This window comes from Anas acuta, chromosome 17, assembly GCF_963932015.1.
Source record: "Anas acuta chromosome 17, bAnaAcu1.1, whole genome shotgun sequence".
NCBI classification, from domain to species: Eukaryota; Metazoa; Chordata; class Aves; order Anseriformes; family Anatidae; genus Anas; species Anas acuta.
The window spans coordinates 13,801,728-13,825,192 of record NC_088995.1 but is presented as its reverse complement, the minus strand read 5'-3'; the positions used below and the strand labels follow the sequence as shown (position 1 = coordinate 13,825,192).

Genomic DNA, 23,465 nt, shown 5'->3' with positions numbered 1-23,465 from the left:
ACAGAGTGTTTTTGCCTCATAATTTTTTATTCATTTATTTTAATGCTTATTTATCTAAGGGATTACAAATCTTCAGTCTGTATTCCCCATCCCCACAGGACAATGTTCCTCAGAGTTTGTAAATAAAGACTTTTCAGAATAGGACAGAGGAATAGAATTAAAACAAGCAAACTAGCAAAAAGCACAGAGGGTGAACTGTCTATTAACAAAAGGAAACAGTATCACTAGTTAGAGCAAGGTCCACTGGCTTGTAAACTCTTGAACAATGGCAAACTAGTCTGCTCATGGCTGTACATCTCCCCACCAGCAAGCTGTCACTGTGCGCTGGATATGAATTAGTTTATGCTGGAAGCTGACAGCAATTTACCAAACAGCCAAAGGCCAGAAATTCAAACAGTTTTACACTTTATCTGCAGAGAGATATAATCAGCACAAACAGGAAAAAAAAAAATCTAAAAAACTACACTGATCTTTGCAGTACCATCTGGATTTTGACCATGAAAGTTTATTAATGATTCTGAAGTATAGGAAATTAAAAACAAAAGCTACTGGGGTCATTAACTGTAACCATGACAATTTTTGTACAAATTATATATTTGAAAAAAAAAAATATGCAGAAGATTTCAATTTTGTATATTATTGGGTGAGACCTAGCATAAAAGTGGAATTTCAAAATTTTCAGTCACATCAGCTAGTAGTCTACCCTACACATCAGCTCTATAACAATCACAATTCCACTGGAATAACCCATCTGAATAAATAAGACAAAAAACACACACAGTGAATTTCTCAGTTTAAATATGCCAAACAAAATAGATGATGGGTAACTGGACTGCTGTTAAGGAAACATCAAGACCAAAGTATATGCTTAAATTTGAGAACTGCAACTCTTCTTTACTGTACCACTGTACCTTGACTTGTTTATCTGGGGAACTGGGCAACAAGATAGTCACATGTGGGAATGCAGCACATTAAATAGCCTTGCTAATTCTCTGTATAGCATAAAGTAGGTTGTATTGTACGATTGTACGGCAAAAGAAAAAACAGCACTACCAGATTAGAACAAACTCTGAGGAGTTCAACCCATCCACGTTCCTAAGGTCCCTGTGCAATGCACACAACTTTCAACTGGTCAGTTATGGCAAGCTTTAAGATTAGTTTATCTTATGCTAAGACATTGCAGAGGAATTCTTCCAGTGGACCATAGCAGGCAATGCTCCATCTTGAGGGACTGATGTGACTGCTGTTCAGCACTACTGAACGTTGAGGGACTAGCCTTCCACTAGAGTAAGCTATTTCACTGCAAGGTCTGCTGAAGAGGATCTGCTGCAACTGTGGACTGGTGTTGCATTCTGGTTTCAGGAGATGATCCACAACAGTTTGAAACAAGCCAGTGCAATCTAATTTTGATACTGCACTTATGCCAGTAGCTGTTATTTCACAATCCCTTAAAAACTACGTCTGTATTTGATCTCTCATGCTGTGAATGGTTTGTTGAGGATTTCAATCAGTGGCCACCTGGGATGAGATGCTCTAGGAGGGTGGTTTTCTTTCCTCTGTTTAGTAAATCTTCCCTTGACTGACACTGTTGAAAAAATAGTTGTCATTGATAGAACAAGCAAATTCTCTGCAGGTCAGGGAATTTGAAAAAATCTGAGGGAAAAAAAAAAAAAAGCAGCATATTTAGTCTCCTCCCACACTGCCAAAACTTGAGCATATAATATATCCCTGAACATGATACTGTAAACATGCTGCATTTGCCTTCGAAAACTTCAGACTGCTTCCTTGATTAGGCTATTAATTTTGTACTGCAGTCTGGATAAAAATCTTAAGTCTTTTTTACTTTAATATCATGTAACAGGAGCTTTCAGTCAATGACAAAAACACTATTCATAGCTCAGTTTTACTGCGGCGTTATTGACCATGGCTTCAGAAAATTGAAGAAATCTGACAGACCACTAACTTCATTCTACATTAGCAGATCCTTGGGACTTTATTGCCCTAACACTTACTTTATTTTTAAACTGTTCAATCCATGACCATCCAGCATTCACAAAAAATAAAACACTAACACTCTTCCAAACAACTATATACTGCTACTATTTAAAATAATAATAATAATAAATTCTTATATATTGAAGGGAACAACTTCTTAGGAAAATTGCCTTAACAGCTGCAAGCTCAGACTGGTAACACAATATATGATATCTGCTGCTGTATCTCCAGGATTGAGATAAGTGGTTCTTCTCAGCATGGCCAGAAGCATTACCTTTTAGTTACTTTTAGACATTGAATCTTCTGAATGTCTTTCCTTTTCTAGGATTGTTATATATTGGAACATTTTCTTAGGAAAAAAAAAATCTAATAGTTTGATCTATTTGAATATCTGAAAATTAACGTCCCAAGGACGTCTGCTCTGATAAACCTTCACGCTCAGATTTGGAAATTTAAGACGTTTCATTCTTAACCCAGTTAAGCATCCAAATCCACTTATGCTCAAGCAAGATAGTTTAAAGCTAAGTTATATACATTGTGAATATCACCCATATATTATATCTCAGTCAGTCCTTAGCAAAGGGAGCATCTACTCCACCTGTACACGTCATTACTATGGACTAAGTTTATCAAAACTATTTTAGAAACGATCCTACTCAGAAATTCATATCTTGCAGGATTTCCTGTTTACTTGTCATGTTCTTTCCTTTGGTTCAAACATCCTTCTCTGCAGCCCTGACACATGAATAGACAAAAACAGAGCTTTACAAGGAGGACTTACTGTATTACCTCTTCTGCCATTCTTGTGGCACCTTAAATTTGCTTGGAACAAATTAGCACTGCATTTTCAAGCCTTTGATTAAGCGTTATGCTTTATTGAGAACAGCTTTACAATAGTGATAAACTGATGGGAGGTTTTGATCTCAGACAGAAAGAAAGGCAATACAGCCTTTGTGGCAGTTACTTGTTTTTCTTGTTTAAAAGGAATGAAGATGTTCATTGCAGTGGTGCTCAAAGGCCAACAGGAGTCCAGAGGGAGGGAGAGCGCACTGTAGGTACAGACCAGCTCAGTGCAATAGGCTGTAAAGAGCATCGTTAGCTCAGATACACTGGGGTGCAGCAAATGAAACCCACAGGGAGAAGTGCCCTATCCTACACGATCAAAAGCCTGCAATCCCCCCAGGATCTTACTGCAGATGCTTTCCTTTGAAACCATTTTCACACAGCCACACATGTAACTGCACAGATTTAGATGGAGTCAAAAAAGTATTTTAATAACTCGACACCATAAACATGCAAATCTATCCCACAGATACCCACAATGAAAATTTCATCCAGGAGTTATTCTCTGACAAGAAAATAAAACAAAGCCAGCAAGATAAATTCACTGTTAGGTTATACTACATTGTATGCACAGATACATCCAAAGAAGGAACAGTATTTACCTTGAAGAATCTACAATTCAAGTTAAGGGACAAGGTTTTAAGAACTGGAAATTGATGCCAGAATAGTGATGGGATATACCAATAACCACAAAGCCAGTGCGTGTTCATAGCTAAAAGCCAGTCATAAATCACCAGTTCCTCTCCATATTCAGTACACAGTAAGAATGTTTCAAAAAGCTTTTCAGCAAGTTCTTGACATAATCTGAAAATGTGGGTGGTTGAGGAGTAATCAGACAGATTTTCCTGTAGTCTTCAGCCAGTTCATCGTATCAGACAAAAAAGAAAACACTTGTGTTTTTTTGTTTGTTTGTTGTTTTTTTTTTTTTCCCCCTCACATCTCTGCCATGAAGAAAGATAGAAAAAGCCGACATCTCTGGCACAGAAACAGTGTGATGGTGAGCTCCTGCCTGCACTTCACAGGAACAGTTCAACAGGTGAGTTTTCCTATCCTGAACACGACCTATTACAACTGTTTCCTGTTGAAGAAATTATGTTTAAAAACTGCTAAGTGATCACATTATTCTTTACACAACTGCGTAAAACAAGGCAGAAAGAATGACTGATCTGTAATTATTGCTATTCCCACCAAAGCACTGATTTCCCATCACTCTTTGCCTACTTGCACGGAAGAGAAGTATTGGCGTCTATCTCCCATACCAATACAGAAATAAAAGCATGCAGCCTATCTGGCAGCAAGAACCCTAACCTTCCTTCCTAGTGCTGTCATAGCATTAGAGAACACTTTCCAGAAAAAAACAAACAAACAAACAAACAAACAAAAAGCCTCATGCTTTCAGTAATGAACACCATCAACCCAGAGGGCAAATACCACCAGAACAACAACAAGGCTAAATCGGTGTGTCACAAATAGGAAAACAAAAATAAAACCTTGGAACCCATGAGTCATGCATTTATTTGTAGCGAATTAAAAATAAAAATGGCTTCAAAGCCAGAAGTCACCCATTTTAAGTCCTTTCCTTATTAGCATTTCAGACTCCTCTCCCTGCTTCAGTTTATAAGATTGCCCGTAACAGTTTCATCCTTGGGAAATTATCATTCTTTTCTAAAACCAATGTCTTTCCCAACCTGCCAACATCCATTCCTTTCCCTAAGTTATTACAACTTGTCCCAGCTCTACATGTCTTTGTGGAGCTTGTTACAAAGCAAGGGACAAATTATTTGAAAATCAAGGCCACAGACTATACAGAACAGCTGTCTTCTAAAAAGGGAACTCCACATTTCTTGTAACAGAAATTTAAAGCTATAATATCATTAGAGAGTGTAATGTACATTAATGACAGTAATAAGGCAGATGCTTAATAAAGTAAATTAAACTTCATACAGATGCAGACAAATCAATTGTATCATTGTTTCTAAGAGGAAGACACGTTTGCAGACTAAATTTCATGAAAACTACCAAGCATTGTTAATGCAGTCAGAAACAGAAAGAATTTCCAAGTGCTGAATCCTGCAAGGAAAGAAGGATTCTGACACAGAGTGCTTAAACTTCATGAGAATACTGCTGTGCTGAAAGAAAAGTCAGCAAACAGATTGCTGAAACATGGGCTGGAATCCTTTGTGAGAATAAATGTTATAGTCTGCTCATCAAACCACATCTTTGGCTTCTGTATTATCAGTCTTGCTAGATTGCTCCTCTTGAGCAATCCTGTAGTCCATTTTGTATTTCTTTCTTTGACCCAACTGGGAAGGGAAGAAAAGCTCCTAACGACATACAGTACAAAACTCACCCCAGCAAAGTCTCTAAATACAATGCTGAATCAGGGACCATGAAAAACATCTACAGAGTGATCCTAAATTAAGAAATCTGCTCAGTTTTTGGTGGTATATCATTTGGCCCACCTCAAAGAATAGGACTCTTTGAGGGCATCCAGAACTCTGGCTTGAGCTTCTGATTTTTATCCAAGGGAAATAGTGAAACTGGATGACTGGTTTATACATACCATTCACTGTGTCCAAGGCCAAATACATGCCATAAAGTGTGCATTTGGAACATTCAACTGCTGTGACCATGATAGTGTTATTTATATTGTCAATGGAGTATTACTTGAACACAATGACTGATATTATATGGTCTCACCGCACAATCTTTTCCATGCATCAAGTTTGATTTTACAGAAAAATTTAGAAGTTAGAAAAAAATGATCTTTTAGAAAGTGAGCTCTTGCTCCAACAGACAAAGCAATTTGACATCACAGAAACAATCCCCAGCATGAATATGAGCCACTATCTGATACTTCAAAAGCAGGGCAATAAATTAACATGTAAGTGAATCTATCAATTCCACAAGCCTGCCTGTCAGGAACTCCTTGTAGACTACCATAAATAATGAGCCTGAAAGTTAAATCACACATCAAAGGATTTCCATGCCTCCATGTCTGGAGTGAAAGCAGGCATCTGATCTTGGCATGCATAACTTCAAATGCATGACTCCAAGGATCATTAAAGGTCATATCTCTTCCAGGACTTTTCATACTTCAACTCCGTTATTTGACTTGATAGTTTTAAGTGCTCATTCTTTTGACAGACTCATGGGTGCAGATTGTACTTCCAGTTGCTGTATCAGTCCAGGAATTCCAGTAACCATGATGTGCTCATTGAATCTGGTTATCAGTCAAATATCAGTCTTTTTGACAACAGCACTGCAGTCTGATGACAATATTTTCTTGGAATATCTCATTTTACTGAAGTTTGAAGAAATTTTATAACTTAATCATTGATGTCTGGGCACACTACATCTCATCATTCATCAGGATTGTTCATCTGCCTCCTCAAGTTATTTTATTATTCACATTGACAGACAGATAAAGAAATCATTTAAATAAAAGGGCCATAGAACACATACACCTTTATATTACCAAGTGATACAAAAATGATCAGAGAAAAATCACATAACAAAGGAAAGTTCCCACCTGAAAAGGCAGCAAACTAATAATCACAGAGAAAAGTATTAAGATAAAAGGATATGGTACTGTTTCACACAAGATCTGATGTCAGCCTGAACATGAAATGGCAAAGCAGTGATGGATTTACAGTAAGGAGGGAAAAAAAAAAAGTCACGTTAACTACTGAGGGAAGAGTGGCTAGGAAAATTTTCTGAAGCTCCAGATGCAAAACATCAATAATCACAGAGGGCTGCCCCCAATCCATCAACCATGTGATGCAAGGAGTAAAAGGGTACTAGACATGATAAGACGCATCACTCCCTTGAGTGTTGTTGATTACAGCAGTGATCTTTCATCACCATAACTCACTGGGCCATCTTGACACACACCATCTCCTGGCCTTCCCCATGATTTTGATGCATTTATTTAATGAACCATGAAATGACAGAATCTCTTTAGTGAAATAGTACGAGACTAGGTGCTATACACTGATGGTTCCAGGGACCCTGGTGGTGAAAGAACTAAGAGACAGTGGCTGCAATATCTAACATAACAAAAGGTTTTTCCACAGAGCTTTCAATGGCAATAGTTTGCCTCCTTTTCCCTTTCTGTCTATGCCACTACTTGCAGGGAAGAAATGGTGAAGCTTGTAAAGATTTAAAATACAAACACACACACACAAAATTTAAAAAAATAAATTAAAAAAATAACTTAAAATTTATAAAGCTGAAATCCTTGCCAGTATTATCTTGACTTAAAGTACTATCTTCAGTATAATTATATTCAGAAATCAATAAAAGAAAAGCAGGGTTTGGCAGTAGGGGGAATACAGAGTGCCAACAATCCAACATCAATTGTCAGATTCCTCATGACAGATACGGGAATACGGAGATGCTCATTGAACAGCCTTACACTGCTTCAATAGACTATCAAAAAAAAAAATAATCAGAAGTCTCTAAGTCAATCAGATTCTGCCTCACACATCCACAAAATTCCATCTTCATTTTCTGCAATGATGCCAATGATTGTGTAGAAGTTGCAGTTCTCCTCATTGATATGTCTCAGTAGGACATATCAATGGGAGGAAACCAATTCTAAGCATCAAGCTAACACCTGACTCAGCACAAGTAATACACCAGAAGCTGCAGGCCCTTTAGGAGACGAGCCACGTCTGTATACCCTAATCCAACTCCCACAAATGTGAACTGCAACACAGAAATGTTTGTGGCTGCTGGCTGATCATTCACCCCTTCCAGAGAATGCTTGTTTAAATTCATTCAAAATTTGTTAATCCATATTGCGCCTCTACGTCTTGATATAGGCTCTGTGCCTAACATTGAATTTGTACAACCAATAACTACAATATTAATCTTCTATTACTAAATTCACTAACAAGATAAAAAGATAAATATATATTTAAAATTGTATTTAAATACTGCCCTAATGCTGGTACGTGCAGCATAACTTCAGGAATGTCAATAAAACTAGCATTATTTCACTAAATAATACCTACAACATATTCATTAGAGGAAGTACAATTTGAAAATATTTTAGTGCATTCCCAGAAGAAACTGAAGATATCCCATAGGTACTTGTTCCTGAAAAGTCTAGAAGTAGGAAGGCGGCATAGAATACATTCATACACATGCAAGCACAGATAAAAGAATCTGACTTTGGTAGCAAGGAACACAGCCAGAACCAATTAGCACTTCTTCTAGGGTATGTCTAGTCTTTGCTATAGTTTGTTGTATAGACACACTATAAATAATGGAATGTATTACATCCTGAATCCATAGGGTTCTCCTGCTTAGGAATTTGAAGAGACAAAGTTTTAATACCTGTCCTGAAAAACTCTTTTGAAATAACATATGCAGTCCGAATCTCTCAGCAACTACTTGCAGTGGTTTTTCGTGGCAAGGTTTTGGTAGCAGGGGGCCATAGGGGTGGTTTCTGTGAGAAGGATCTAGAAGCTGCCCCATGTTTGGGAAGGGCCCCATTGTTTTCCAGAGCTGATCCAATAAGCGATGTTGTTTTGCGCCTCTGTGAGAGCACATTTAAGACAGGGAAAAAAACACTGCACCACACAGCAGCTGGGAGAGTGAAGGGAGTGAGGAACAGCCTTGCAGGCGCCAAGGTCAGTGCAGAAGGAGGGGGAGAGGTGCTCCAGGCGCCGGAGCAGAAGTCCCCTGCGGTCTGTGGTGAGGACCATGGTGAAGCAGGATGTCCCCCTGCAGCCCAGGGAGTACCACGGTGGAGCAGGGTTCCACGCTGCAGCCTGTGGAGGAGACCACGGTGGAGCAGGTGGCTCTGCACCAACAGAGGCTGCCGCCTGTGGAAGACCCCTGCCGGAGCAGATTCCGGGCCGGACCTGTAGCCCGTGGAGAGGAGCCCACGCAGGAGAAGGTGACCTGGCAGGAGCTGCTGCCCGTGGGGGACCCAGGTTGGAGCAGTTTTCTCCTGAGGGATGGACCCCGTGGTACAGACCCATATCTGGAGCAGTTCTGGAAGAGCTGCTGTCTGTGGGAAGCCCACGCCGGATCAGTTCATCAAGGACTGCATCCCGTGGGTGGGACCCCACAGCACAGGGGACGAGAGTGACCGAGAAGGAGCGGCAGAGAAGAAGTGCTGTAGACTGACCATAACCCCCATTCCCCCGTTCCCCTGTGCCACTCGGGGAGAGGAAGTGGAAGAGGGTGGATAGGGGGGGAAGGTGCTTTTGGTTTCTTTCCTTTGTTTCTCACTTCTCTAGCTTGTTAGTAATAGGCAATAAATCTTACTATCTCTTTATGCCGAGTCTCTTTTGCCCATTACAATAATTACTGAGTGATCTCGTCCTTATCTCAACCTTTGAGCCCTTTTCATTGTATTTTCTCCCCATTCCTCTTTGAGGAGGGGGAGTGAGAGAGCAGCTGTGGTGGAGCTCGGCTGCCCACTTGAGCAGAACCACGACACTACTAAGATATCTCACCAACCTTCCCCAGATATAAAGGTTATATATTTGTTAACAGAGGTGAAAAAGAACCTTCTTGACGTTCTTTTTTGCTGTTGAATCACAATGTCTTTACCCTTCACATGACATTTTCTCTTTGCTACATCTTCAATCCTCACACATTCCTGATCCTTTTCATCTTCCTGTCAACTAAGGAGGGAGCTGAGGTCTCTCAGAAAAAGAATTAGCCTGAAAACAAAAGCAGGTAAACATCAGAATAACTAACAAGGCAGTTTTTCAGGAGCCTTATTAAGGCTACTGAATGACATCAAACTTTAGCAGGTCAATAGTACAGCATGCTTGCAGATGCTCAGCTATCCCTAATATCACCAGATATGGTCTCTTGTCTCTGTATACGCATGTCAGAGAAAAAAGATGAATAGGATTTTTTTCCCCTCAGAAAAAGTTTGGCAGAGCTAATTATAGAAGCAGGGGTGCAGCTATAGCTCAGCTGCTTCATCATCCCCAGCAGCAGCCCCAGTTGCTGTAATGGGTTAGCATGGTGAACCCCAACATTTCTTTGAGAGCAACCACATTTCAGATTTTCCAGTGCAAGAAATACAACAGATTATAATTCCTTGGTGAGTGCCAATTTATTTACTTAGGACATGAGTTTTCAAACATACTTAAACCTTGAAGACAAAAGCAGAATTTCACTGCACTAGCCAGGTCAGGTACATCTAAATAATCAATAATGCATCTTTTCAGACTTAGAATACCTTTGAAGGCCTTGCATTCTTCTACATGGCTGTGAATTGTTATTATTGTTATTTTTTCATTAAAAAAGTCAGTCTGTGATTTGACAGTGAATTTTGCAATAAAATATTTGTAAAATGAGTTTCTAAAGTGGCAAAATACTTCATATATCACTATATTTGAAAATTCCTTTTGTTCTTCACAAAATGCATCAGCTTGCTATTCTGACAACTTTCTCAAAAATAAAATAGACAGAGCTTTTAAAATGATTGAAATTATCTTTTAATAGCTCCCTGAAATTTGTCTCCCTACACAAACTCCAAAAGCCATGACCTCGTCGAGTAATTTAACCGAATCTATGGAAATTTTTTGCTTATGCAAATCTCAAAGTCCTGAAACTGACTCCACCTTTTAAAAACATCCTCTTTTCACTCCTCCTCATACCTATTTAAAAGTGGTTTATAGATAAGTTGATGAGGATACAGATGCTACAGAGTTTGACACACTGTAAACACCTAAAAATAGATAAACTAGATTTTTTTTATTGTTATTATTTTTTACTTCTCCTGCCTGACAAAGCCTCCAATGTTTTCCTTAGCACTTCTCTGGGAGTTGTTCTGTCAATTTTGAGACAGTTTCACATCTCCTTACAGATTCTAAAGGTCATATTAAAATCTACCTCAGCTAAATACCTTGTTTTCTTGAAGCCTGACTAGAAATTGGAATGTTATACCTGGTTGTCACAGTCAGAATCCTCTGAGGAGGACGCCACAAGACGTGGAGCTGAGGACTCTGGCTATTTAATTGCAGAATTCCTCCCAGAGAATATGGAGGATCTTTGAAATTCAGCAGCAATAAAGACTGCAGGGGAGCTGAACAAGAAATACTGAGAGCTCAGATTATTTTTCCCTACCCTGCAATTATGTTAGATACTTAAAAATCCCTGCTATGTGGACATGAATAGTTTTGCATTCTCGTCCTGCTGAGAAGCTTTGAACAAAAGATTTCAGAAGCGCTGGTGAAAAACTTACAATAGAAAGCTCAGAAACAATAATAATCCTACATATAAAACAAATTACAGAAACATTTTCTGCCAAGCAGGTCTTCACACTTACAAAGAGCAGAAGTTGAAGTCCCTGTCATAGCAAACTCTCAGAACTTGGTTCTCTGAGCATTCAAAACAATTATCCTCACCAGTGTCACAGTACTTATTTGCACTTGTGAATCCATATGCACATTTAAAACAGTTAAATTCATTTTTTAGTATCTACATTTATGTGTAGTTAAGAAAAATCCTAATGCAAAGAGTGTATATGTTAAGTCCATACCAAATGGATTATATGGTTGCATAAATGACTGGTGCTTCACATCACTGCTTTTAAATAACAGATTAAAAGATTAAAAGTTCTCTAACTGAATGTCCACAAAGAGCAGTATCTACCAGGTATAGAAAGACAGATGGTAGGATTTTTCTATGAGCAGCAAACCAGCAGAAAGGCATTACCCAATTTAAGTTACATTTAGAACATGTACTGGCCACTGGAATTTATTCAGTATGATTAATTTATAGAACTGATATTGCAGTTTGGTATATTCTACTCTAGACCTGTGTGAATAATTGATTTTTCAGCTCTCCAGCTAAACTGATTAAAAACAAAAAGAGTTCTCTCACATCAATCCAAAATGATATTCTGTGTTTCACCCCATCATTATAAAAAGAAGCCCCCCCAAAAATTAATATAACCTCAAGAAAAGATGATGTTATTCTTTAAAAGTTAAGACAAGTATATTTTCTAAATGAAACATAAGTCTGAAATGCAAAGCCTCCAACCTTTCTTCTCAAACGTCATCTTAGTTTTTGAATATTATTTTCACAGACAAGCTATTCTGCATTTCCAATTCACAGCCTTCCTACTAAATGGGAACATAGAAGAGGTATTAGAATCTTTTTTAAGCTAGACAGAGACAGGTCATTTGAAGTTTGACATTAGCCATTCATAGGGAAGCATGCTTGAACATACTAGCTCATTACCCTGTTTGGATCAAATCACTAGAAAAATGGAATAAATAGTTGAGCAAATATTTCTACATCTGGTTACTGGGATCCACAAATCACTACTAACTGTTGTGTTATTACATAACAAAGATCAGGATTAAAGCTGTATCTGGAAGACAACAAATATATAATTAAGACAGAACTGAAAAGTACTATTTATTTAATATAATTTACGCTATCCTTACTCGGTTTACAAGCTAAGCTTCTTTGCATATCTATACATGAAGTCTACAAATGTGTACAACTCCTCTCCTGGTCACTGAAAAATGCTTTGCGTTGCTCAAACAAATCACAAAAGCATACAGACATTTACTGCCTGGTACTTTAGGAAATATCCAGGAATAAATCAATCAAGACGAACCTCTGAAAATGAAAGAAAGCAAAAGCATTAGAATGACATATTAAAAGCGATCTCCCAAATTACATATGGTTCAGAGATGCCACGTATAAAATTTAAGACTTGATGCCTTTAAATCGGACAAGTAGTAAATAATACTAATGACACCATGAGCATGGAAAGTGAAAAATTTTGTGCATCTTCAATAATTTTGATACCTTATGATCCAACTTGGAGGAGGAAGGCTCACAGATCAGGCTCACAAATAATATTTGGGGAGAAGATATTTATAATTGGTGGAGAAGAATCATCTATTGTACAGAATAAGAGAAATGTTCCCAATGAAATGTTCATCACTGCACACCACATCCCATGAGAATTAGCAGTAGAAGCAGATAGCATGCTAAACAGTTATGTAGCTGGTCCTTTCAGGTTGATATCATCTCCACTGCATGTACATGCAGTTCCTTCTTCAGTACAAGATAACTTAAATCTTGCCTCGTTTTTACTGCAACACAAGCTAAAAAGTAAATACCTGGAGCATACCTCAACATATTTTTAATAAAACTTTTTCTTCTTCCTTAAATAACCTAAAATCTGCTATTTCCTTGAATTGTGACCACATCAGGACCTACAGGCTATTTCCTGAATAACAGTTGGAGAGGATACCTGCAAGAAAACACACTGTAATTTGTTACACACCTGTTAAACACGGAGCAGGTAACTTCCTGAGAAAGCTTTCCTGCCATATGCAGGTGTTTCAAATGTGGTGTGAAACAAAATACTTCTCTCCCACATTAACTAAAGGCTTCAGTTTGGTTTAGCTGCACAATACCTGGAAAAATGCTCTAAACTGTGAAGAGCCCACAGGACAGAGCAACAATCATTCAGTAAATAGCACAAGCTAACACTGCCTACCTACCACTTCCCTCTGCCCCGGCAGCAGGGAATGCTGTGAGTCCCTTCTGGTGAGACACAGCTTTTCTCAGTATACATGTAAATATAACCATCAGACCCCACTACTGTGTTGATGAAGCATTTGAGAACTCTCGTGAATTCTTGAGAAAGCAGCACTTTACTAACGGAGAGGAGGTCTTTGGTGCAAGACATCATGGAGTAGGTTTTTTTGTTGTAATTTTTTGAGAAAAAGCTGTGGAATTTTTTTGTTTGTTTTATAAGTACTTAAATGCAAATGATTTGAAACATTTTAGAGGGTGCGTAATCATCATATCTGTTTAATTTCAGCTCTAGTTTCCGAAAAGAGGACTAGCACGATGAAATCTCTGCTTAGGAACGTGTGTTTTCAGTAATAAACTCTTCAATAATGATTTCTATAGGCCAAATGAATAGAGACAGTGATGTATATCACTTTTTTTTTTTTTTTTGAGATACAAAAATAGTTGACTCCACCCTTGTTCATGCAGAAACATCCCTCAGGGCTTATGCCCTCTGGTTTATTTCAGTCTTTTTAAAGGTCATGGTCTGACATTTCAACAGTGTTAGAAGTCGTTGTCTTCCTTCCTATATGTGTCTCTCTGCTTAAGCATTATTCCCTTCTAGTCACAGGACCCAAGGCAACAAATTACTTCTTTGTAAGAAGACTAGATCTGGTAGCTGCACTCAGAGACTGATTAAAAGTAAGACAAGGAAGCTCAGCTAAAATAATACTAAACGCAAAAGGTTATTCATAAAACTAGCAATCCACAGGAAACATGGAATTAATAGAAGATGTATTTTACCCACACCCACAAACTGAAAAACAAAACAAAGGATGAAGTCAGTCTCATTAACAAAAACAACTCAGCCTTTGATATAATGACAAGTAGTATGTTATCAGTCATTACAAATACCTTGAGTAAAATCTTGAGATTTCTCCTCCCTCCACTAAATCCTGACTGGAAAAAGAGAATAAATTTACTTCATTTTTAAACAGGATTTGCAGATTTTACATAGGATGTTGTCCTTTCAGAGCTATTGTAACTGATAAGTGAGATCACTAGATAGCATGAACTGCTCTTTAAAAGACTGGGGGGGAGGGGGAAGGGTGCAGGGAGAGAGAGAGAGGAGCTCTCTATTTAATTAGAAGCCAAACCATCCCCTGGTGTGGGTAATTGTATGACTTAGCAAAACCCCAGGGCTGCTCTAGATTAAATTAGTTTGTGAGGCTTATACTCTTACAGTATTCAAACCATGATGCACTCCAGTAATGCCTTTCCTAACATACGCTTCTGCCCAGAGCTGTTCAGCAGAAAGCCTCCTGTGAGAAAATTCTTTGGAATTGTCTACCTCCTCATTGATGCACTTAAGTAGTAGTTAGAGGCCACAGCAACACAGAAAAGACAGGGAATCAGCTTACCAAATTCTTCTGAAAATGTTTTAGCAGTCCTAACAGGGAACAGCTGGAGTTTGGGGTGGTTTGGTATTTCTTTATTTATTATTATTTGAAAAAAAAAACTGTAGAGAGGTTGTTCCCAGGAAATTTCTGCAGTTGTAATTAGGGTGGCAGCAAATTTGCTGCCAATCAGCTTAATTAGTGTGCAGGCTGATTGAGACCTGAGTAGGAAAGGTTTCTCATTAGTTAAGGGGGTGGAATAAAGGAGTGAAGACTAAAAATTCTCATAAGTTCACTAAAGGGAGGAAAGACGAGAGGAAGTATTTGACTACTGCTCAGGGTGAAGTAATAGTTCTCAAAGTATTTGAAGAGGATAAGCTCTTTCAAGAGTGCTACACCTTGCTGAATCCCAACCCAGCGATAGAATACTTATAATTTTCAGCAGGCCCTACTATGATCTCATCAGAAGAACACTCAGAAAGGAAATAAAAAAAAATGTTGTCCTTTTGGTATTAGATGAAGATCTGGTATTAATTGTAAAAATATTCTTATTCGTTAGGACATATACAAGAGCTGCAATCTCAGGTACTGCTTTCTGAGCAGTAGATGGTTCAGACATTGGACCACAGAAGTTCCAGTACTGCCCCATGCCTATTAATTCTGCAGCGGCAAACAAAGACTACTGTAAATAAGTGGAGGAGTATTTATGTTGCCCATAATATTAATGTCATAAGGTTCACCCATAGGACAAATGTCAGATATATATATTTTTAGTTAGCACTGTAGATTTATTGAGCATCAATTCCCAGAGTGTAGATGTATGTATATACACCCAAACACTCCCGTCATAGGTGTGTTAATAGAGAGTTAAATCACCATATGAAGTATAATTTTGCACAGGAGATTGTCTTATACATCTTATCTACACAAAGAGTAGTCTTTTTTGTTAATATAGAGTACTGAAAGCAAAGCAAAGCACAAATCCTATTATTATACAGCTTTTGAAGCTAGTCTCTGACACTAGTGAGAAGAGTTTTCAGTGCCATACAGATTGGCCATGGTGAAGTTTATTCCAAAGAAGCCAAGAATGAAACCACAAACTCAGTAGAGCTTAGTTAACATCAGGAAAGTTCAAAAGATCAAAATCAAACAAGGAAAATTGTATAGATGGTAATGCTCATGATTATACTCATATAATATTACTCCTTGTCTTACACTATCTTTATAATTTATGTTCTGATTTAAGTGCAACTCCACACAGTGAACTTTCTCTAGGACTGTCCACCAGTTGGATCTCTGCATCTTATGAGAAGATAAGAAATTTTAGCTCAGTCAAACCACTTTTTTTTTTTTTTTGATCTCAAACTTTAAACTACAGCCAAACAGTCGAGATCCAGAAACAACTCCCCTTCGATCTAACCTTAGCTGGGATGGTCTCTTACCATTAGTATTCTGCATTCATAAGAAGTCAGTGAACTATAAGGAAATAATCTCTGAAGACAAAGAATGTAATCAAAGATACAAACCATAGGGGCTTTGTCTCTTGACCAAAATACAGCTCAATTCACATCATCTCTTCTAATACTTAATGATTTGCAGTCTTTTATAGTAGATCAATTAGCTAGTCATTGTACCATGGTGAAATTAAGTTTAAGTAAAGTTGTTATCCTGTGTTCATTAGCCTATATGAAAGCTTTGGTCTTTTCCCAGCTCCCAGTGGGTAGGTATTAGTAGCATGAATGACTGATCAAAGACAGATGGTAACTTTTAAAAAGTGTTTCTTCTGTGCCAATGTTTCATCTGTTGAAGTAGCATGTTTCCATATCGATGATAAAGCCAAACAATATTTTTTATAATTAAATGAAAATACAATACAAATCGAGCTATATATTTCTATATTCTGTACTAAAACATGTTCTATACTCTGTACTAAAACTCTGTACTAATGGAAAAAATGGATGAATAGTAAATTTCTATTTACAGCCCTCACAGTTAAAGGTCGCATACATCCTACTCAAATATATGCCAAACAGATCCTATCCAGCAGAAGAACACCTACTAATATATAACACCCCTTTCTGTCTGTAATTAAAATAGAAATGCAAAGAACTAAAAAAAGCTAAATATACCACAATTAGGTGAAAGAATAATAAATGTCATCTTTATATTATCTTAATCTTCCTTTGAAAACATGTTATTGTTTTATTTCAAAAATAAATAAATAAATAAATCAGACAGGCTATTGGAATTTCTTTCTTGGCAATGTTCCTTTCCTGATCAAGGTGTGAGCACTAACTTGTAACTACTCCCTTTCATATGAATAATGTCCATGTTAAAGCTTCAGCTGCAATATAACTACTAATTTGAATTACTGTCTAAAAAAGTAGATTCAGCACTTTTCATTTACATGCTTACCTAAAGAGCAGGCAGCCACACAATATAATTTTGGGTTGTACAGCAGTTTGCTCATACAGAAACTATACATTGAGTAGATTTTACTCAGGAGGTTTTGGTAGCTTGATATTTGAACATTCAACACAGCGGAAGAATTTCATTTTCTGGGGCATGGTTTCTCACTGACACAGGTGCTCTTACAGGAGAATTTACAGTGTCCGTTATTTTCTAAAATAGGAAGCAATGAGAAATGACCATGCAAGAAAAGGCATTACAAAAGACTTCACTTAATCTGAGATTTGTGGGAGTAGGGCTCCAGTTTAAACATCAAAAGCTAAGATCAAAGTCCAACTGAAATAGGATCTGCAGGATGATAGTGTATAACTCCAGGAGCTGCCCTGCCCATTTAGACAAATCATGACTAGAATTCTTACACAGTCATTACATGGCACCATTTATCTTGCTTAGTGTCTCAGAGTAATGGAGAAGACACAGACATTGACAAACTACAGAAGATTCATTATCTTGGCCAATGAGGAGGAGAGTAAAGAACAAACACAAGACTTTTCAACTCGCTTTGACAGAATGGCGAGGGAATAAGTAAAACACGGTCAATACACTCCTGGGAATTCATGAGTGTCGGTTTACGACAAAGTAAGCAGCACACTTTTTGCCTTTGGCTGGAAAAGCAGCTCTTAATTGGAATCAGACTGTGCCCACCACACTCACAAAGTAGTTCTCTACTTTGTGAGTAGGTCAAACAAATGTCAGGCAGGCCACTTGAGAAGTAAGGTACCAGTCTGTTTTGATCTCCTCACAGTATAGTGATATTTTCATCTCTTTTGGGCATTTCAACTTTGCACATGGGGATGAAGTGTGCTAGACTGATGAGAGTCCTCTCTTTACCGCCAAGAGCCTACATGTCATAGGCAATCAACATAAAATTCCCCACATCAAGCTTAGCAGTGGGCTTCACCTGCAGAATAGGAGCATGAGACAGAGCTGTCTCATATATATCTCAGGGGTCTTCACCTATCATCAGTGATGCACCTATTTCCAAACTCTTCAAAGCTGTTACATACTGTTTTATGATAGGAAGACTCATAAAGACATAAACAGTACAGAAAATCAAGATAATTTCTGCATAAAGGAAATACAATCTAAATGAGTTGTGACTTCATAATGTTGAGACATAAATTACTAAATAGTAGCAAGAAACAAGATTGCTGAATTTATTTGGATTTGCAGGGCAAGCAGGCGATCAGGCCCAGTCAGCATGGGTTTATGGAAGGCAGATCCTGCTTGACGAACCTGATCTCCTTCTATGACAAAGTGACGCACTGGGTGGATGAGGGAAAGGCTGTGGATGTGGTCAACCTTGACTTCAGCAAGGCTTTTGACACCGTCTCCCACAGCATTCTCCTCAAGAAACTGGCTGCTCTTGGCTTGGACTGGCGCACACTTCGTTGAGTTAGAAACTGGCTGGATAGCCGGGCCCAAAGAGTCGTGGTGAATGGAGTCAAGTCCACTTGGAGGCCAGTCACTAGTGGCGTCCCCCAGGGCTCAGTGCTGGGGCCGGTCCTCTTTAATATCTTCATCAATGATCTGGACGAGGGCATTGAGTGCACCCTCAGTAAGTTTGCAGATGACACCAAGCAATGCGCATGTGTCGATCTGCTCGAGGGTAGGAAGGCTCTGCAGGAGGATCTGGATAGGCTGCACCGATGGGCTGAGGTCAACTGCATGAAGTTCAACAAGGCCAAGTGCCGGGTCCTGCACCTGGGGCGCAATAACCCCAAGCAGAGCTACAGCCTGGAAGATGAGTGGTTGGAGAGCTGCCAGGCAGAGAAGGACCTGGGAGTATTGGTGGACAGTCAGCTGAATATGAGCCAGCAGTGTGCTCAGGTGGCCAAGAAGGCCAACGGCATCCTGGCTTGTATCAGAAGCAGTGTGACCAGCAGGGCTAGGGAGGTGATCGTCCCCCTGTACTCGGCTCTGGTGAGGCCGCACCTCGAGTACTGTGTTCAGTTTTGGGCCCCTCGCTACAAGAAGGACATTGAGGTGCTTGAGCGGGTCCAGAGAAGGGCGACGATGCTGGTGAGGGGCCTGGAGAACAAGTCCTACGAGGAGTGGCTGAGGGAGCTGGGCTTGTTCAGCCTGGAGAAGAGGAGGCTCAGGGGCGACCTTATCGCTCTCTACAGATACCTCAAAGGAGGCTGTAGCGAGGTGGGGGATGGCCTGTTCTCCCACGTGCCTGGTGACAGGACGGGGGGGAATGGGCTAAAGTTGCGCCAGGGGAGTTTTAGGTTAGATGTTAGGAAGAATTTCTTTACTGAAAGGGTTGTTAGACACTGGAACAGGCTGCCCAGGGAGGTGGTGGAGTCACCATCCCTGGAAGTCTTCAAAAGGCGTTTAGATGTAGAGCTTAGAGATATGGTTTAGTGGGGACTGTTAGCGTTAGGTCAGAGGTTGGACTCGATGATCTTGAGGTCTCTTCCAACCTAGAAATTCTGTGATTCTGTAAAGCCATATAGTAGAATTCAGGCCAAAAGTGAAATGTTATCTCCATTCTATATTTACATCACCAGGGAGTAAAACATGGAAAACCATAACCAGACACTGGTGGATCCTGTTCAGACGTATAAAAGAGTCATTTGTAAATTAAGGATACCTGAGAAGAATTAAAGGGTGGACTGGGAGGTCCTGACAAAAGGGACCCAAGAAACAACATAATGAGGAAAAAGCTTTCTCTGAGGTCTCTTTGCCTCTCGTTATAGTTAATAATAAATGGACACCAAAAGGAAATTGACACCTTAGGATAAGACCTGATGTGCATAAACTGTATTAATTAGCACACAGTGAAAGTATATAAAACATTTACAAGTACATACGTTCACTGAACCAAGAGAAAAACCTAGAGTTAGAAAGGAGTAATTACACCCAAAAGCTAACCTAGTTTCTGAACCTCATAGATAGAAGCACCCTTGCAACAGTAGATTCAGACTTCAAAATGATCAGCTGCAGTTTGCTTTAATGATCCACTAAGCAAAGAAGCTCCCGAATACTGGTAAATGCCATCCTGGGTGGAGATACTCAATCTGGCTGCTTGAAACAGGACAAATTACTCCGTTAGCTGTGTAGAGAGCGCTCTGGAAGTTTGAGTCCCTGTCACAGATTCTGCTGTTGCTAGCACTCTACCATGGAAACCAAGGCTAATTAACAAAGAAAGCAAAGCTGGAGCATACTTAAGGGTGCACAGGTAGATAAATATACCTTCTACATGCTGGAAAAATTCAAGAGATGAAAAGATAAAACCCACCATAAACCAGCACACAGTGGCAATCTATCAAAGGTGCTCTGACTTCATTATTAACTCCAAAATACAGTTCTCCCATTGTGCTTCAGCCACGAGCATAGCACAGGAAAATTTTAAAGCAGGTAACATAAAGCAGTTTTTTTGTTTGTTTGTTTGGCAAAGATCCACAGATTTATGCTCTGAACAATCTTGTATGCTATATTTAGTTTCACTGTACCATTCTGATTTTAACAATACCACAGATAATAAATGAATATGTTTCACAACTTGGTAAAATAACCAAAATACCAGCGTCTACCTAATGAGCCTTATAATTGAGTTATAATGAATTTTATATACTGCATTGTAACTTGAATGGTGCAAGAGCTGCTAGGAAGATATTTAAGAGGGAACAGTTTCTAACATCTCCATTTTCAAAAAGAGGGATGGATAAAAATCTTCTCATTTACTCAAACACTTGTTAATCCTAATGGCATTCAGTTTAAGCTAACAAGATTACTCATGTAAGTAAATTTGTTACAGAAGAAAGGCTGCAGAAATAGACCCTGAAAGGTAAATGGGATGGGCAGACAGTTTTTATTTGTGCACTAACTAGCTAAAACTGTGTAAAGCAATTCTGTGATGGAGTGGATGACATGACAAAAACAACTGGGAGTTCTGAAAAAAATAATATTCACATTTAAAAATATTTTCCACTGATCAGGAATGAGGAAAAAAAGCAGAAAAATCTGTTCTATTTTTTGCTTTCTGTCTTTATTTGACAAATATTACCTCATTTGCATTTCAATTGGAAAAGCAATTAAAAACCAAATTACATCAACAAAATCAAGAAAATTCTTTTATATCCCCTAACTTGCTGAAAAACTTTTTAAAAGAAACTGCACCTGGGACAGGGAAACCCTGGCTGCACGTACAGACTGGGCGATGAGATACTGGAAAGCAGCCTAGAAGAGAGGGATCTGGGGGTCGTGGTAGACAGCAAGTTGAATATGAGCCAGCAGTGTGCCCTGGCAGCCAGGAGGGCCAACCGTGCCCTGGGGTGCATCTAACACGGCATCGCTAGTAGGTCAAGGGAGGTGATTGTCCCGCTCTACTCTGCGCTGGTGAGGCCTCACCTCGAGTACTGTGTGCAGTTCTGGGCACCACAGTATAAAAAGGACATAAAACTGTTGGAGAGTGTCCAGAGGAGGGCTACGAAGATGGTGAAAGGCCTGGAGGGGAAGACGTACGAGGAACGGCTGAGGGCACTGGGCCTGTTCAGCCTGGAGAAGAGGAGGCTGAGGGGAGACCTCATCGCAGTCTACAACTTCCTTGTAAGGGGGTGTCGAGAGGCAGGAGACCTTTTCTCCATTAACACCAGCGACAGGACCCGCGGGAACGGGGTTAAGCTGAGGCAGGGGAAATTTAGGCTTGACATCAGGAGGGGGTTCTTCACAGAGAGGGTGGTTGCACACTGGAACAGGCTCCCCAGGGAAGTGGTCACTGCACCGAGCCTGTCTGAATTTAAGAAGAGATTGGACTGTGCACTTAGTCACATGGTCTGAACTTTTGGGTAGACCTGTGCGGTGTCAAGAGTTGGACTTGATGATCCTTAAGGGTCCCTTCCAACTCAGGATATTCTATGATTCTATGATTCTGAAATACATTTAATGACAATAATAAATGGTGGGAAGGTTCTACATTTACTTATGCAAGAGCAAAAAATAAAAAATAAATGTTTTGTACAAGAGGTATCTATAAGCAATATAAACTCATATAGAGAAACCCAAGCCTGGCAGATGTTTGCTTAGATTTCACAGCACATTCCTGCATGTATAGTTTTTTACGTTAGGTTTGGTCAGATTATTTTTTTAATTTAGAACGCAGACCACTAGATTGCCACATACAACCCCCAATTCAGGGGAAGCAAAAAACAAAATGCCACTAAGATCACGCACATCATGGTTTGCTTGTTCGTGCAAGTCAGGATTTGAGGATTCTAATAGGATTTTGTTATTTTGAGCTTTCTGTTCTTCTATTTGAAGTGGACGGCTACAAAAGTTGAAAAGAAACCAGTGATTTCACATTATAGGAGTTTGTGTCAATGTTTTATCTGGGTCTACTATACTATGGGAATTTCATATTATCAAATGATTTCAAAGAAAAGCTGGATGAAACTCAATTTTATGCAACCATGTATGACTTTGGTACATCCAATCAAAAAATGCAGTCTGATCCAAATTTCCACACAGCCCATTAGAAAGAGTTCCAAAAGATTTTATCATCTCCAGATCAGCTTCTTTGTCTAGATTTTGTTCCATGATACGAGCTAAGACAACAACTAATTGTCACATGAGTACTCTATCTATTCAGTGTTTCAATGGAGAAGCTCCATGATGCCAAAGTCTGGCATCAGTACGGTTCTGCTGATCCAGGGTAAGAGAGTCAAAACCAGTAACAAGCATACTCTGAGCTCTGTGGAAGTTGCATCTGAAAGAAAGGCGCTGTGTTTCTGTTGCCTAAGGAATTAGTTGTACCTTATTGCCGGGACTCTCATTTTACACCAGCAAAATATTCAAATACCGGGATCAGGTAATTGAGTGACTTAAAATAACTCAACTTTCCTAGTGCACATACTAAATTAAAATCAAAATCTTCCCACTGATGGTATTTTTTATGTTATCAAGTTCCATTCCTGCATTTTATGAATAGAATACAATTGGCCTTACCTAGCTCACCTATTTTATACAAGCCTGATGCTTGTACAACCTGGCAGTTTTTTATCTCAATCATATAAATGTCTTAATATTCTGCATTGATCAGGAATCAAAACGGTTGCTGACACATGGATAAAAAGCATCTGGAGAATTTGTTGGTTGTTATTTCAAGCTGTTTATTATTCCCTGAGGACTCATATGAACACTCAGAACTATCATGCCTGCATTAATACTGCTCTCCTATACCTCTGGGTACAGTAACACTGTGCATTAAAGATGCTTTAGAAAATTGTTTGTGAGTTGATA

General features: G+C 39.0%; 1 protein-coding gene across 5 annotated transcripts in view; it reads right to left on the bottom strand.

Moving 5' to 3' along the window:
- Positions 1 to 23,465, bottom strand: part of TMEM132D (transmembrane protein 132D) — a 262,231-nt gene that overhangs the window by 201,471 nt on the left and 37,295 nt on the right. Inside the window, exon 1 of one of the 5 annotated variants that reach the window (XM_068653583.1) lies at positions 14,272 to 14,410. The exons of the other annotated variants lie outside the window; for them this stretch is intronic. The gene's annotated coding sequence lies outside the window, so the exon portion shown is untranslated. Of the gene's footprint in view, positions 1 to 14,271; positions 14,411 to 23,465 lie in introns of those variants that run through there. 5 annotated transcript variants of the gene reach the window in all.